At 36.7% G+C, this 14,122-nt stretch overlaps 1 non-coding gene across 1 annotated transcript; it reads right to left on the reverse strand.

Moving 5' to 3' along the window:
* Positions 1–827: 827 nt before the first annotated feature.
* Positions 828–3,630, reverse strand: LOC104877333 (ribonucleases P/MRP protein subunit POP1). The gene is made up of 6 exons (XR_009466575.1): positions 2,974–3,630; positions 2,445–2,541; positions 2,157–2,262; positions 1,844–2,074; positions 1,384–1,502; positions 828–1,300 (listed from the first exon to the last, which is right to left on the reverse strand). It is a non-coding gene; the product is annotated as a ribonucleases P/MRP protein subunit POP1 (transcript).
* Between the last annotated feature and the right edge of the window lie 10,492 nt (positions 3,631–14,122).

Genomic DNA, 14,122 nt, shown 5'->3' on the forward strand with positions numbered 1-14,122 from the left:
TCCTTTTTCCCATTGCCCACAAAAAAGGACAATTTACAATTGACTAAATCCCACAACTTCCTTATGTTCTTCCATAACCCAACACCATAGCCACCCCTCGCTACCTTAGAGCACCAACCTCCTTCCAAATCCCCATATTTACCACAAATGCTTTATCTCCAAAAGGCCTCCCTTTCTGAAGCAAAGCACCAATTCCACTTACAAAGGAGGCCTTATTAAGCGAGTGAAGGCACCTAGCACCTAGGGCCCCCCTCCTTCTGTCAGAGCAAACGGTATCCCATTTCACCAGATAAGGCTTACTATCTAAGCTCCCACCTCCCCAAAGAAAGTCCCTTTGAATTTTTTCCAACCTTAACCGCACAATCCCTGACATCCGGAAAAGAGACAAAAAGTAGATTGACAAACTAGAAAACGTACTTCTAATCAATGTTAGTCTCCCCCCTTTAGAAATATATTGTCTTTTCCATAACGCCAATCTTTTGCGGAATCTTTCTTTCACCCCATCCCAAGCCACCAATGAATTATAAGGGGTGCCTAGTGGGAGCTCCAAATAAGTGGTCGGGAGCATTCCCACTTTACAACCTAATACAAGGGCCAACTCTTCTGGGTTTTCTACTCTCCCCATCGAAAGAATAGCCATAATGCACTTAGATGAATTCTTCTATACTTGTTAGAGATCACACTGCCTGGTACACAAGAAGACCAATTGCAAAAGAGAAGATCTAGCATTTGGAGAAAAACATCATAGCCATGAAATCTTAAGTGACCTTGTACACAAGGAAAATGAGGACCAAGTATTAGAAGCATGAAATTCAACAATTAATTTGATCCTTGTTAATTACAAGTGGAGAAAAAGATAAGAAATAAATAAAGAACTACTTACCCAATCATGCCCTTTTGATTATTATTTTTTAAAAGCAGAATTGGGCATGATCCATGCTGCACATCACTAGAAGTATTCAATATGCCAGACTGTGACTCACTGAGACAGAAGAATCCCAGATGCCGGTGATGCTTTTCCATGCAAAGCACATTCTCTTCCATTGGAGGACTGAGCCCATTACTAGCATCCCACAAATCCATGTCCTGATTTCCTACTAAAGAAGTGGTTTCCATAGCTTCATTCTTTGATGCATCGCCAAGTACTTTGTTAGAAGCCACTTCTGGAACAACTGTAGTCTTTTTCTCAGGCAAATTGCATGGATCATTAACTGTAAGAGATAGAATTGCACAAGAAGGAATCTGCTCTTCATGCTCAAGGCTAGAGCACTTAGTCAGTTGCGAGGATTTCAAAATTTTACTAACAACCAAACAACACATTTAGATATGTTCATTGCTTTGTTTAAAATGAACAGGTTCTACTTTTGGTTTTGGAGGACTTACCAAGTAATAGGATGCAGTATCTTTTGAAGAAGTCCAAATGCCTTTGATCCTATTACTTCCAATTTAGCAAGTTGGCCCTCAAGTGAAAAACAATTAATCAAGATGCCAGTTTCATCCATCTAAAAGATAAAAAGAGATGGAGACAAAGTAAATAACACGGGGCAAGCATATGATCTCTATCCTGCTAGGTCTTATCTTTGTTGACATAATGCTTTACAAATTTAAATTTTATTCCAAGGAAACATGTAAACCCAGCGTTATATAAGACAAGGATATATATTTATGAGCATTACATATGCACACTAAACAGTACAAGGGGATACTATTGATAAGTATTCACTTTTTCGAACTATCACATAGGAACAGTTTGTTCACAAGCTACTCTTCATAACAAATAAGCACATTAGAGTCTTCAAAAGGGGAAAAAATAGATCAAAGATAAATAATCTCTATGGTTTACCAGTTCTTGACAAGCAAATTTCAAAGCATCATATCCTTCATTGAAAGCTGAGGCATGCATCCACACCCATAGCTGGCGGAAGGAAGAACAACACTCATTTGTCTGTGTGCTGTTAACAGAATCAACATTATGGTGTTCTACTCCAATACCTATATCCTTTTTTTGTAAGGGTCTCCACATATAGGTTACAGGGGCAATTGATTTAGAACCAGGTTCTCCAACATGATGAAGCTGCAAAACAAAACAAGGAGAGTCTATCCATATGTTTGTTTCATCATTCTTGAAGTGGAGAAGGTGCAATGGAATAACTTACCATAGCACTTCCATAGACAACACCAGAAAACAAAACGGAGAATATCCTCAGAGTGAGCTGATGGAGAAGGCACCAATACCATGCTTAGAATTGAAAATAATGAATCCTGGAAGCATATAACATGATAAACTAAATTTCCTTATGCAAATGAAACAGAAAAACCAAAAGCATTGAGATACCACTTCCAGGTCTATTAGCACCTAAAATAAAAATTCTTCTGAAGTAATGAATTAAGAGAAAAATCCACAATTGAAATGGTTTGCAATTACAAAGAAATGAAATGCATACCTCCGGACCCTCCAATTGCAGGGCAATGTGGTAACAAGCATCATGTACAAGAGCTCCATGTCTGAACTACTTCAAGAGAGCCCTTGAACCCCTTCCTCTACATCATTTTAGAGAAAAATTGCCCAAATTAATTCTTTCTCATATACTCAAATAACAAATAGAAGTTGAAATAAAAATACGGAAAGGGTAACCCAAATTGGTTCTTTATCTAAGAGACTTCTCCATGAAAAAGAGCTCCCAATGGATGTTTGGAAAGTAATTCCACTGCAAACCCAAATCTAAACGTATTAATGCTCCATTTCAAACTTGAAGTTTGAGGTAAAGTACCCTTTGAACCTCAGAAACAAAAAGGAGAAAATCATGAAAAATGAAAAAAAAGTTTAAACTAAATAAAAATTTTCATGTTTATTATTAATGTATCAAATTTTACATAGTTTTCGAAGTTGGAATTTCTTCCTAAATTTTTTTCCCTTTTCAGTACCAAATGGCCTAAGAAGAATCTCCAATAAAAAAACCTAGAATGAATTACCTGCCTTGCAAGCCCAGAGGTAGGTAGAAACCCCAAAGCTTCGTCATTGTGAAGCGCTTTGCATGCCAAACATGGGTTCTTAGCCTCTTGGTACCGTCCCCAGAAGTAGAGTAACCATGTTCAGGGTTTCTTCTCAGTTCAACTCGCCGACGAATACGACGAGGAACTGTCTTCTCATCTTTCTCCAAAGCCCCAACATTGCCTTTATCAACCACCCCTATTCTCTCCCTCTTTCTAAATCTCTTGTTTGCATCTCTGTTATCATACCCCGTGGTCCTTCTTCTCTTGTTTCTCTGAGACCGGAAATTGTTGTTCACTCGATTTGCTACAATTGAGTGAAGAGCCTCAAGTTCAGAAGCTCAGGATTCTGCAAATTTCTCAACATTAAGACTTCGAGGAGGTGGGGCTATCGATGATCGTTTGAAACCATCAGTAACCATTACTGGGAATAACACCCAAACTGAAGATCAGGAATGGCGACGGCGGTATGGCCGGAACGGTGATTGCCGCCGGTGTTATTGGATGGAGATGCGTTTGTGTTGATGGGGCTGAGTGAAGGTGGCGGCGATTAGGATGACAGCTGAGCAGCACCGTCTAGTGTTCTACAACCCTGGGTTTTTGGCGGCAGGCCTGTCGAGCAGGAAACCATTCTTTGTTCTATTCTAACTAAACTCCGGAATAAGGAGAGAATTGTTACAGAGATTAAACTCTCCTGCACCCACTTAGTAAAATACTACTTTTTTTTTTTTTAAATATTACAAAGTTAAATAAAAAAAAATTAGAATATCAAAGATCAAATAAAAAAAATTTAGAATATCATGTTTGCACTTGAACATGATAAATGAATTTTCAACCTTTTAATATTTTCTTATTTCAATTAATTAATTAATAATAAATTTATATTCATGTAATTTAAATAATTTTTCTATAACTCGTTTAAATCACTAACTCGTTTAAATTAAATTATAAACTAAAACTAAATTAATCCGGAATTAAAAAAATAAACTTTATCTCATAGATTTCTTAAACTAAGGAATTAAAATCACTAACTCATTTAGACTAAAAGATAGATTAAAACTAGACTAATTGAGAATTAAAATACGAACTTTATCTAACATGTTTAATTAAACTAAACATAGAAGATAGATTAAAATTGAACTAAATTGAAATTAAAAATAAGAACTTTTCTAATATAACAATTAAACTAACGAATTAAAACAACAAACACTAAACATAAACGGTAGATTAAAAGTGAACTAAATCAAAATTAAAAACAAAAACTTTTCTAATAAAAATAATTAAACTAACGAATTAATATTACAAACACATCTAAACATAAAAGATATATTAAAATTGAACTAAATCAAAATTAAAAATAAGGACTTTCATAATAGAAACAATTAAATTAAAGAAAACTACAAACACATCTAAACATAAAAGATAAATTAAAACTAAATCGAATTGGAATTAAAAAAAAGGGAACTTTATCTAATGGGATAAATTAAACTAAAAAATTAAAACTACAAACACATCCAAACTAAAAAAGAAAAAATAAATTAAAACTAAATCGAAATTAAAACAAGAAATTTATTATATAGGATTAATTAAATCAAAGAACTAAAATCATTAAAACACTTAAAACTAAAATGATGGATCAAAACGAAATCAAAAATAAATTTGAAAACATACACTTACCTATAAACCGTTGTTTGTGGAGATTTTGTGGGCTGCTCCCCCCTTTTTATGGTTATGTGTCGGCTCCTCAAAGTTCTTCGTGCGTCCTATCAAAAGAATTGCTCTCATGTCCTCTCTGCCTCTTTAAAAAATCCCCGTGCCTGTTATTTATCTAGCAGCCCATTTCCATGGAATCTTTTATTTCCTTTCTTAATGCACGTGGATATAGGAAAGTGCATGCCTGTGGCTCACATTGGGGACTTCCCTAATATGCAGCCCGCGTCTCATTTGGTAAGTGATCAGATCCTCAACGGTCCCAAAGTGGTAAGTTCCTTCGGATCCCATGTTGCTATTCTGCATCTCTTTGTGTTTTGGCATCATCCCTCTTAATTAATTCACCATCCGGCTTCTCAAATTCCTCGAGTCCTTTCTTTGTTCTTGTGGAAACATTAGGATCTCTAGTACTTGGCCATCTCAAATCCATTCTTGCTATAGTGATAGTCCTTAATAGTTTGTTCAATTTCTTTCTGTGTTCATGATAAAAGGCCCCTACTGGACCACAGGTTCGTTCAGAGGCTGCCCTCCAATGAGCACAAATCTCAGCGGTTTGGATGACTTGTTCCACGTGCTCAGGCCGTCACCAGGGCCTAAAACCAAGACATGGTGAGCGGTCACTAGAGATGAGTTCACTACCCCGAATACTCCTTCCCCTTCAACTTTGTACACAAAGGAGTTCCATGATTCTGAAATGCTTTAATGCATTTGGGCCCTTGGTTTTAGAGTAAAATCAAGGTACATTGTTGGAGTTCTGGTGTAAATAGGGGACCAGAGTCCCATTGATTCTCTTGCTATGACCCGGACTTCAACGCCATCTTTCTCTGCTCTTTTGATGTTGTAAGAAAACAGAGTAGAACAGAGTGTTTTGGAAATCTAGAAATCTGGTGTATATTCCATTTTACAACTTACAGGGAAGAAGATGCATATATACAAAGTATTGGTTAGCCTATTCTAGGAATGTATGAGCAAACATATCAGTTACAATCAATCAAAATAATCTTCTATATACAATCAAATATCATCCTCAAATTACGGGATCCTTGATTCCTTTCCCATAATACTCCCCCTTAAGTTGGAGTGTGTATGTCAAGAACGCCAAACTTGTTGAGAAGGGAATGAAAAATTGATGAATTGAGTGGCTTAGTGAACAAATCAGCAAGCTGGCAAGATGATGGAACATGAGCAGTTACTATGGCACCTAATTGAATTCGTTCTCGAACAACATGACAATCGATTTCTATATGCTTGGTACTGTGGACCCGCATTTTTCACGTGCGCCCCCACTCGATCGGCGAGACTCGCTTTTTATTTGTGAAAAATTAATTTTTGGAAAAAAGTTGGAGCCGCCACTTATTTTATTTTTATTTTAAAGGGAAAATAAAACAAGAAAGAAAAACCCTAAAATGTGACTCCATAATTTTTGGAAAAAGCATGTCTTTGAAAAACCCGAGTCTAAGTCCGGGGATCAGGTTACTTATTGGGAAGGTACCTTTAAAAGGTAGCACCCCTTTAAGCCCTATAAAGGTCTCTATTGACTAAGTTGACGGAAATATGGCAATTAATCGATTGATCATAGATACCTAAGTAGACTAGGTGATTTTAAAGTGTGGCATGTCAAACACAATCAAATTGCAACAAATGAGAGTTAAGGCGCGTACCTGAATCGCTTCTCAAGCGCTATCATAAAACATCGATGGTTAATTTAAACAATATATCATCCAGCATGTATTTTATTAGAAATAATCAAACAATGAAACATGTATATCAGAACACTCAAGCATTATTAGACATAAGCATTATTTCACTATTCACAGAATTCAGAAAGTAGGTGATAGAGGACATACCTGGATAGCATAGATAATTTGTAACGTGCTTCCTCAAGTTATAAGGGGTTAGATAACAAATAATAAAATATAGAAATCCTAGCATGCTCGTTATCTAATTAGCATAGCAAAAGTGATTAAAGTATACAGAATCATCAATTATCACATACATCTTGTATATAATTCCTAAAAAAATAGATAGACATGATTCCAACAAGTGTCAAATATGGCAACAAAAATAAATTTTGAAAAGATTTTCTTATGTAGGGGATTCACCAATTCCCCAATCGATATACACGAATTTAGCTTAGAATTATCCCATTTATTTGGGACCACAAGCTTTGATTTGTGTTTTATTCAAAACTGTAATTTTATTTGAAAGATGTGAACCAATCAAAACATGGTTGCACATTATTTTAAAAAATGAGATTTTGATTCTAAGAACTCTAAATGAATTTTTGAAATGGATTGTTAAGGGGATCTTTTGACTCTAAGAAACTCTAAATGAATTTTTGAAATGGATTTTTAAGGAAAATGAGATTTTGAGAATAGTGTTGTATTTTAAAAAGAAATTAATTTGAAAGCAATAAAGTGTATGAATCAAAATACCAAGCAAAACAAAAGAGAACAAAATCACAAAGTAGAATTTTTGACAACCAAGAAAATTGAAGGTGAGAATGGAGGCTAATCTTCATGAGTTTCCAAAAGCCTCAGAAAAAGAAATCAAATTAAGTGAAGGATCACTAAAACAACAAGCAAAGCATTCTAGATTAGACGAACTAACAAGGTATCGATTCATGAACTAACCGCTAGGATTTTAAAAGCATATAAATTTAGATAAGGGTGATCAGGATCTAACATTAATGATTTTGAAACAAAAACTAAAAATGGATCAATTCAGGTAAGGAACTAAAATTATAGAAGTACCTAAACTAATTAAAACGAGTTTGACTAAATTAAACCAACAACATGAACTTTCAAGCATAGAATTAATTTTATTGATGAACCAAAATTTATAAAAGTGTCTAAACTAAATAGATGAATTAAATTAAATCAAAGTACGCTAAAAACATGAACTTTTAAATAAAGAATCAATTTTATCAATAAATAAATAAAACTATAAAAACACATAAACTAATTAAAAGGAACCAAATTAACAAATAGATTAATACTAAATTATATTAGGACTAAAAAAATCCACTTCATCTAATAAAATTGATTAAGCTATCAAATTGGAATTAAAAAGAATACATTTTTAAAATAAAACAAATTAATAATTTAGTGACTCGAAACTGAAATAATCGAAATTAGAAATAAGATGCAATCTTTCTAAAGGTTTAATCAAACAATTGAATTAAAATTATGAATATAATAAATTAATAAACCAAATCGAAACCTCAACCCCATCTAAGAAAATTAATTAATTAAGCGAATAGATCAAAATCAACAACGAAACTAAACTAAGGAGTAAATTAAGACAAAACCAATTAAATTAAAATCACAAATACGTCTAAACTATCATATGGATTAAAACACATTAGCATGGACTTATGAATTACGAACCCATAGAAAAAGACATCTAATAAAAGAATGAAAACTCTTTCAAAAACGAACCTGTGTTATGGGAGAAAAATTCGTCTTTGATGGGTTGAAGTGGCTGCTCTATTAAAATTTGAAAGCCTCTGTTACTTCCCTTTGTCCAGAAAATCCTCTTCCCTTTACGTGTTCTCTCTCTGCCCCCAAAAAAATAATCCTCTCTTCCCCTTTCAATTTATATGGCAGCACTTTCCTTTATGAAATACTTTATTTCTTTTTCCGAAACGCGCATGGATATGGGAAGTATGGCTCACTTGGAGATTCTTCTAAGGGTGCGGCGTGGCGACATCCCTCTCAAAACGTGGACTGTGCGCCTCCTCCAAAGGCAGCTGCGCGTGAATGCCACCATCTCAACTGTGCGGTTGCTCTTAAAAAAAAGGATTGTGCGCGAGTGGTGATTCTCCACTATGGAAAATGGATTGCAAGACTCACAACCGCACTGCATCAAGCACTAAAATGCGCCATGAACGACTAGTGCTCCTACCTGATATGCATCCCGAGGACTGTTTGGATTGGATGACCATGGCTGGATGGGTATCATTGAAGCTTAAAGTTGCAGGAACCTTTCTTCAACAAATAGATCAACAAACGATAGAGTCTTCGGGGAAGAACGGGATGCCGCAATTAGATGAACTTGATGAGAAGATCTTTGCGAAATCGGAGAGGGAATAAGATGATGAATGAATGTCGGTGGTGGGGACAGCAGTCGAAGAGATGTCTGCGTGTTCGTTGATGGAGGCAGCGTAGGAGCAGTGCTCGCCGGAAGAGGAGCGTTGCTCATCTGTTCCGGTGGAACTTGACTTTTTCTTCACAAAGACCCTTTTCTTGAACCTCTGAATGTGGTAACGTCGGAATCAGAAGTCACAGTAATGGAGATCGTGTTGGCGGAGCCATCCTCGAAGGAGGGATCAATTCGAAAGCAGATTCGACGCGTTGGATTTTATGTTGAAGAGATCATATTTGTTTGGCCTCGAGCTGAAATTCCCTTCATAACGGTTGGTGGTGGCGTTGGCGATGGCATCCTCGTGGCGATGAGAAAGCTTTTGGAACAGGCGGCCATCTCCACTTGGGTCTTTCCACCGAAAAAAAAGAATTTCCTCCTACAATCAAAAGAGAGCCCCTCCCTTTCCTTCATCTCTCACGTATATGTATATATATCCGCCTTTCCCTAAAACCTAAATCTCCCTAAAAAAGTTGAAATCTCCTATTTTCTCTCTTCTTTTCTCCTTATCCTTTTTTAAATCTTCCAATTCAAAAGCAATCTTCCCAATTTCAAATTCCTCTCCAAAACCTTCCAAGGAGAGTCCCGCCTTCCTTAAACTCCAATAGTAAGTTTCCTTGCAAAAACATGAAATTTTTGAAGTTAAATAATTGAATGAATAGATAAGCAAGTAAATAAATTAGGAAACGGTAAAAATAAATTAATAAACAAACAAAAATAAATAATAAATAAATAAATAAGTTAAGGAAAATAATATAAAGAGGAAAATAACCAATAAAAAGTGAATGAGAATCATAAAACTAAAACTAAAAAAATAAAATAAAATAAAATAAAAATAAACCAATAAATAAAAGTCGAGCCCAAAAGCCATGTAGCCATGCAAGTCATACAAGTCACACTAAAAATGTCCAAATGGGGCAAGTGTATCTAAAAGCTATCCTAAAAAAAAAAAAAAAAAGCCTAAGTCTAAGTTAGGGCTGCCAGGGGTCACAATAAGGGATCAAATAATCCCTTAACCAAAGTCTCCGAGGTGACTCAGAAAAGAGTAAGTCATACGAGTAGTAATGGGCCACCAAGGAACTATCGTGGAGCACTGGAAGTGAATTTAAATACATGTGCTAAAAGGGCAAAATTGAGGGTCTACAGGTACGTTCATGGTAAACTGGATTAGCAGCAATATGGAGTGCTGCTTTACTATCACAGAATAGATTGGCAGGTTGCGAGTGTTCTATCTTCAAGTCATCCAACAAATACTTGAGTCATGTAAGTTCACATGTAATGGAAGCCATTGCTCGATATTCTGATTCAATTGATGACCTTGACACTGTTGTCTGTTTCTTGGTTTTCCATGAAATGAGAGCTCCTCTAAGAAAATACAATATCCAGTCATAGATCGTCTTGTGATCGAACATCAAGCCCAATTTGCATCACAAAATCCTCTTAGTAGCAAATTTCCCTTTACAGGAAAATATAATCCTTGTCCAGGTGCACCTTTAAGATATCGTAGAAGATGATGAATAGCATGCAAATGAGGCTTTCTTGGTTCTTGCATAAACTGGCTTAAAATGTGAACTGAATAACTTATCTCTGGCTTTGTAATGGTAAGATAAATGAGTTGTCCGACCAATCTTTTGTAGGTGGATGGATTCTTCAATAAATCTTCTACTGTGGGTAGGAGTTTATTATTTTCTTCCATAGGTGTCAACAATGGTTTGGCCCCAAGCAATCCTGCTTCATCTAAAATATCAAGAGTGTATTTTCATTGGGATATTGAAATACCATCAGTAGAACGAGCAACTTCAATACCAAGGAAATATCGTAATTGACCGAGGTCCTTGATGCGAAATTTGGTGTGGAGAGACTCCTTAAGAGCTGCAATTACATTCTCATCATTGCCGGTGATGATCATGTCATCTACATAGATGAGCACAGCTGTGAAAGAATTGCTAGAGATCTTTGTGAAAAGTGAATAATCAGCCCTTGATTGATGGAAACCATCTTGTTGAATGGTGGCAGAAAATTTCTGAAACCAGCTACGGGAGGCTTGTTTAAGTCCATATAATGACTTGTTGAGTTGACATACCATTGGTGTCTCCCCCTGTCGACGAAAACTGGGCGGCAATTGCATATAAACTTCTTCAAGCAAATCACCATGGAGAAAGGCATTTTGAACATTCATTTGGTGAAGTGATCAATGTCGGACAGCAGCTATAGCAAGTAAACATCGAACTATAGTTAACTTAGCCATAGGAGAAAAGGTCTCCTTATAGTCAATCCCTTCGCGTTGAGTGAAGCCTTTTGCCACCAACCGAGTTTTGTATCGCTCAACTGTGCCATCAGAGTTATATTTGATCTTATACACCCATTTGCACCCAATTGGACGATGATCGGAAGGGAGAGGTGTGAGTGTCCAAGTGTGATTTTGTTCAAGAGCATGGAGTTCTGCAGCCATAGCTTCCTGCCATTTTGGATCCAATACTGCCTGTTCATAAGTTGTAGGTTCCATAAGAGTGGTGATGGCACAAAAAAAATTCCGATATTTTGGTGAGAGTTGTGCATAGGAAATATACCGAGTCAAAGGGTGATGCGTACTTGACAAGGAAGAAGATTGGCTGGAAGCAACCTTGGCGGGGTGGTAGAGATGAAAATTCTAAAGTTGGACATTTGGTTGCTTGATGCGGTCAGAACGACGAGTAGCAGGAGGTGGAGGTGACACAATGGTGTCAAGATCAAGTGTACGTTCATTAGAGGTAGACTCAAGAGATGAAAGCAAGGGTGGTGGCTGATCATCAGCTTGTGGTTTGGTTGTCTCTATGGTTATGGGTTCATATGAGGTTTGTGGTAAAGGAAGAACGACCACATCATGTTGTTCTTCTTGTGGATTAGTGTGGAACGGAAATATATGTTCATGAAAGACAACATCTCGGGAAGAAAAGAATTTATTAGTTTCAAGATCATAAACCCGATAACCCTTTTGACCAAGAGGATAACCAACAAATATGCAACGACGAGCTCTTTGATCAAATTTATGTGTGGGTAAGAGATTGGTGGCATAACAAAGACATCCAAAAGTTCGTAGATGATGATATGAAGGTAGCTTGTTATAGAGAAGTTGGTATGGAGATTTGTGAGAAAGAAGGGGTGTAGGTAAGCGATTGATTAAATAGCAAGCCGTTTGAATACTTCCCCCCAAAATTTTAACGGCAAGTTTGCTTGAAAACGAAGAGTTCTTCCCACATTTAAAAGATGACGATGTTTCCTCTCAACCACCCCATTTTGTTGGGGGGTGTAAGCACATGAATGATGGTAATTGATCCCCTTAGTATCCAAATACTGTTTCATAGAGGAAATTTCAGTCCCATTATCGGTTCGAAGGGTTTTAATGCAACGATTAAATTGGGTTTCCACCTAAGAAATGAATGATTGCAATATCCCTTGTGTTTCAGATTTAAAACTCATGAGATGCATCCAAGTATATCGAGTATGATCATCAACAATTGTTAGGAAATAACGAGCCCCAGAGTGAAAATTTATTCAATGTGGTCCCCAAATATCACAATGTATCAAATCAAAAGGTGCGTGAGAAGAAATGAAACTAGATGGAAAGGACAAACGAGTTTGTTTGGCTAAAGGGCAAATATCACAAACATGCTTGGAATCAAAATAAATTTCAGAATTAACTTTAGCAAGAACTTGAAGAGGACCGGATGATGGGTGCCTAAGACGTTGATGCCAAAGATCAGAATGTTTGTGAATGGCGTAAGCCAAGGCTGGATTTTGGTGCGAGGTAGTAGAGGCCATTATGTTGCTTGCCCAGGCCAATCATCTTCCTCTTAGTAGCGTCTTGCACAACACAAAAATCGGAAAAGAACATCACTATACATTGTAATGCCCGCATTAGTTTACTAATTGATAGTAAATTAACTTGAAATTGTGGAACTTTGAGTACGTTATCAAGTTTAATGTGGGCGGTAACATGCAATGAACCAATTGACTCAATATGTGCTTGACCACCATCTGGCAAACTAATGGTAGTGGTTTTGGGCAAAATTTTCAGATCTAATAATTCAACTGAGGAAGTCACATGATTCGTGGCTCCACTATCAATAATCCAACACATTTTTTAGTATGGGCAATTCAGAATAATTTTGGATGATGGCATATTTATACCTGTGGCATTTGCAAAATGTTGTGAATTACCACCATTGTTTTTCCGAATCATAGCCATTAATTGGTTATATTCCTCAGTTGTGAGCCTTGGTCCATCATTTGTTGGAAGAAGTTTTGCTTCTGTCTCTACAGCCTTATTTGTTTCCACTTTCACATTGTTTGCATTTGAGTGACGTTGATTGGGAGGCTTCACGTTCTTCCCATGGAGCTTGTGGCCAATCGGAAAGCCATGTAGGTAGTAACACTTCTCAATGCTGTGATAATCACGGTCACAATAAGATCAGTGCAGTGGCGTCTTTTGCTTTTGAACCTGGTGTGCTGAAGTCGCCTTATTGTCCCGATCTGCAAGCATGGCATAATGGTTCTTGTTCCCATTATTGAGAGAAACTTCAACTTGTTTTTCTTGTTGAAGGACAAGTGAGTAAACTCGGCGTGTATCGGGTAGAGGTTGCATCAATAAGATTTGTTCACGAATGGCAGCATAACTATCATTCAATCCCATGAGAAATTGCATAACTCTCTCTTTTTCATCCATTTCCTTAAGTTTCTCTAATCCTCCACAAGAGCAGGATAACACTTCATGATAGGATGAAAGTTCATCCCAAAAAGCTTTAAGCTTTGTGTAATAAACTGAAATTGATTGCTGCCCCTGCCTATGTTCCACAATGTCTCGCTTGATCTGATAAATTCTTGAATCATTTCCTTGCGAAAAACATTCTCGCAGATCTGCCCAGATTTCTAATGTTGTTTCGGCATAAATCACACTACTGGCTATGTCTGGATGAATGGAATTCAATAGCCATGAGATCACCATATCATTGCAACGTTGCCAAGAAGGAAAACTATCATCAGTCGAAGAGGGTGGCTTAATGGAACCTGTGACGAATCCAATTTTTTCTTTAGCACTCAAACTGATCCTCATAGCCCGACTCCATGTGCTGTAGTTATCTCCTTCAAGTACTTTGGAGACAAGTACCATACCCGGGTGGTCCGAGTGATGTAGAGAGAAGGGATCTAAAGCTTCTGTGGTGGCCTTAGATGATGTCAATCCCATTTTGTTGATGTCCATGGCAGCAGCTGTAACGAGGAAATAAGTTGTAGAAGCGCT

The sequence above is a fragment of the Vitis vinifera genome, chromosome 9 (genome assembly GCF_030704535.1).
Source record: "Vitis vinifera cultivar Pinot Noir 40024 chromosome 9, ASM3070453v1".
NCBI lineage: Eukaryota > Viridiplantae > Streptophyta > Magnoliopsida > Vitales > Vitaceae > Vitis > Vitis vinifera.